The sequence below is a fragment of the Triticum aestivum genome, chromosome 4D, assembly GCF_018294505.1.
Source record: "Triticum aestivum cultivar Chinese Spring chromosome 4D, IWGSC CS RefSeq v2.1, whole genome shotgun sequence".
NCBI classification, from domain to species: Eukaryota; Viridiplantae; Streptophyta; class Magnoliopsida; order Poales; family Poaceae; genus Triticum; species Triticum aestivum.
This window is the reverse complement of record NC_057805.1, coordinates 126,205,296-126,209,749: the sequence shown is the minus strand read 5'-3', so window position 1 is coordinate 126,209,749 and position 4,454 is coordinate 126,205,296.

Here is a 4,454-nt window from a genome sequence, read left to right as displayed (position 1 = left end):
TATTTGCATATCTATGTTGTAGATCAACTGCTCGCGTATGGCTTCCCTGTTTTATTTATGATATATTCCTGGAGAAAACTAAGTTGAAAGTTGATAGTAGCAATGATGCGGACTAGGTCCGTGATCTGAGGATTTTCCTCATTGCTGCACAGAGGAATTATGTCCTTGATGCACCGCTAGGTGACAGAACTATTGCAGGAGCAAATGGTTCTGTTATGAACGTTTGACAAGCTCGGTATGATGACTACTTGTTAGTTTAGTGCACCATGCTTTACGTCTTAGAACTGGGACTTCAAAAAATGTTTTGAAATGCCATGGAGCATATGAGATGTTCCAAGAATTGAAATGGTTATTTCAGACTCATGCCCGGGTCAAGAGGTATGAGACCTCTGACAAGTATTTTTGCCTACAAGATGGAGGAGAATAGCTCAACCAGTGAGCATGTGCTCAGAATGTCTGAGTACTACAATCGCTTGAATCAAGTGGGAGTTAATCTTCCAAATAAGATAGTGATTGACATAGTTCTCTAGTCACTATCACCAAGTTACTGGAACTTTGTGATGAACTATAATATGCAAGGGATGACGAAAACGATTCCCCGAGCTCTTCGCGATGCTAAAATCGGTGAAGGTAGAAATCAAGAAAAGCATGAAGTCTTGATGGTTGGCAAGACCACTAGTTTCAAGTAAAAGGGCAAGGGAAAGAAAGGGAACTTCAAGAAGAATGACAAGCAAGTTGCCACTCCCATGAAGAAGCCCAAAGCTAGACCCAAGCCTGAAACTGAGTGCTTCTACTGCAAAGGAAATGGTCACTGGAAGCGGAACTACCCCAAATACTTGGCGGATAAGAAGGATGGCAAAGTGAACAAAAGTATATATGATATACATGTTATTGATGTGTACTTTACTAGTATTTATAGTAGCCCCTGGGTATTTGATACTGGTTCAGTTGCTATGGTTAGTTACTTGAAACAGGAGTTATAAAATGAACAGAGACTAGTTGAGGGCAAGGTGACGATGTGTGTTGGAAGTGATTCCAAGGTTGATAAGATCACCATCGCACACTCCCTTTACCTTCGGGATTAGTGTTGAACCTAAAATAAATGTTATTTGGTGTTTGCGTTGAGCATAATATGATTGGATCATGTTTATTGCAATACGGTTATTCATTTAAGTCAAAGAATAATTGTTATTCTGTTTACATGAATAAAACCTTCTGTGGTCATACACCCAAGGTGAATGGTTTATTGAATCTCGATTGTAGTGATACACATATTCATAATATTGAAGCCAAAAGATGCAAGGTTAATAATGATAGTGCAACTTATTTGTGGCACTGCCGCTTAGGTCATATTGGTGTAAAGAGCATGAAGAAACTCCATGCTCGTGGGCTTTTGGAATCACTTGATGCTTGCGAACCATGCCTCTTGGGCAACACGACTAAGAGTCCGTTCTCCGGAACAATGGAGCGAGCCACTGACTTATTGGAAATAATACATACCGATGTATGCAGTACGATAAGTGTTGAGGCTCGCGGCGGGTATCGTTATTTTTCTGACCTTCACAGATGATTTGAGCAGATATGGGTATATCTACTTAATGAAACACAAGTCTGAAACATTTGAAAAGTTCAAAGAATTTCAGAGTGAAGTTGAGAACCATCGTAACAAGAAAATAAAGTTTCTACGATCTGATCGCGGAGGCGAATATTTGAGTTACGAGTTTGGCCTTCATTTGAAACAATGTGGAATAGTTTCGCAACTCACGCCACCTACAACACCAAAGCGTAATGGTGTGTCTGAACGTCGTAAATGTACTTTATTAGATATGGTGCGATCTATGATGTCTCTTACCGATTTACCACTATCATTTTGGGGTTATGCATTAGAGACAGCTACATTCACGTTAAATAGGGCACCATCTAATCCGTTGAGACGACACCGTATGAACTGTGGTTTGGCAAGAAACCTAAGCTGTCGTTTCTTAAAGTTTGGGGTTGTGATGCTTATGTGAAGAAGTTTCAGCCTGATAAGCTCAAACCCAAATCGGAGAAGTGCGTCTTCATAGGATACCAAAACAAACTATTGGGTACAACTTCTATCACAGATCCGAAGGCAAGATCTTTGTTGCTAAGAGTGGATCCTTTCTAGAGAAGGAGTTTCTCTCGAAAGAAGTGAATGGGAGAAAAGTAGAACTTGATGAGGTAATTGTACCTTCTCTTGAATTGGAAAGTAGCTGATCACTGAAATCAGTTCCAGTGATGCCTACACCAATTAGTGAAGAAGTAAATGATGATGATCATGAAACTTCAGATCAAGTTACTACCGAACCTCGTAGGTCAACTATAGTACGATCCGCACCAGAGTGGTACGGTAATCCTGTTCTGGAAGTCATGTCGCTAGACCATGATGAACCTACAAACTATGAGGAAGCGATGATGAGCCCAGATTCCGACAGATGGCTTGAGGCCATGAAATCTAAGATAAAATACATGTATGAGAACAAAGTGTGGACTTTGGTTGACCTGCCCGATGATCCTCAAGCCATTGAGAATAAATGGACCTTCAAGAGGAAGACGGACGCTGATAGTAGTGTTACTATCTAAAAAGCTCGACTTGTCGAAAAGGGTTTTTGACAAATTCAAGATGTTGACTACGATAAGATTTTCTCACTCATATCGATGCTTAAAGTCTGTCCGAATCATGTTAGCAATTGCCATATTTTATGAAATGTGACTAATGGATATCAAAACTGCATTCCTTAATGAAAGAAGAGTTGTATATGATACAACCAGAAGGTTTTGTCAATCCTAAAGGTGCTAACAAAATGTGCAAGCTCCAGCGATCCATCTATGGACTGGTGCAAGCATCTCGGAGTTGGAATATACACTTTGATAAGTTGATCTTAGCATATAGTTTTATACAGACTTGCGGTGAAGCCTGTATTTACAAGAAAGTGAGTGGGATCACTACAACCTCTCTGATAAGTATATGTGAAGGACATATTGTTGATCGGAAATGATGTAGAATTTTCTGGAAAGCATAAAGGAGTGTTTGAAAGGAGTTTTTCAAAGAAATACCTCGGTGAAGCTGCTTACATATTGGGCATCAAGATCTATAGAGATAGATCAAGACGCTTGATAAGATTTTTCAATGAGTACATACCTTGACAAGATTTTTGAAGTAGTTCAAAATGGAACAGTTAAAGAAGGAGTTCTTGCTTGTATTGCAAGGTGTAAAGTTGAGTAAGACTCAAAACACGACCACGGCAGAAAATAGGAAGAGAATGAAAGTCATTCCCTATGCCTTAGTCATAGGTTCTATAAAGTATACTATGCTGTGTACCAAACCTATTGTCTACCTTGCCATGAGTTTGGCTAGGGGGTACGATATTGATCCAGGAGTGGATCAATTAACAGCGGTCAAAATTATCCTTAGAAGACTAAGGAGATATTTCTCGGTTATGGAGGTGATAAAGAGTTCGTCGTAAAGAGTTACACCGATGCAAGCTTTTACACCAATCCGGATGACTCTGAGTCTCAATCTGGATACATATTGAAAGTGGGAGCAATTAGCTGGAGTAGCTCCATGCAGAGCATTGTAGACATAGAAAATTTGCAAAATACATATGGCTCTGAATGTGACAGACCCATTGACTAAGCTTCTCTCACGAGCAAAACATGATCACACCTTAGTACTCTTTGGGTGTTAATCACATAGCAATGTGAACTAGATTATTGACTCTAGTAAAACCCTTTGGTTATTAGTCACATGGCGATCTGAACTAATCACATGGTGATGTGAACTATTGGTGTTAAATCACATGGCGATGTGAACTAGACTATTGACTCTAGTGCGAGTGGGAGATTGAAGGAAATATGCCCTAGAGGCAATAATAAAGTTGTTATTTATATTTCCTTATATCATGATAAATGTTTATTATTCATGCTAGAATTGTATTAACCGGAAACTTAGTACATGTGTGAATACATAGACAAAACAGAGTGTCCCTAGTATGCCTCTACTTGACTAGCTCGTTAATCAAAGATGGTTATGTTTCCTAACAATAGACATGTGTTGTCATTTGATGAACGGGATCACATCATTAGAGAATGATGTGATGGACAAGACCCATCCGTTAGCTTAGCATAATGATCGTTTAGTTTTATTGCTATTGCTTTCATCATGACTTATACATGTTCCTCTGACTATGAGATTATGCAACTCCCGAATACCGGAGGAACACCTTGTTTGCTATCAGACGTCACAACGTAACTGGGTGATTATAAAGATGCTCTACAGATGTCTCCGAAGGTGTTTGTTGGGTTGGCATAGATCAAGATTAGGATTTGCCACTCCATGTATCAGAGAGGTATCTCTGGGCCCTCTCGGTAATGCACATCACTATAAGCCTTGCAAGCAATGTGACTAATGAGTTAGTCACGGGATGATGCAT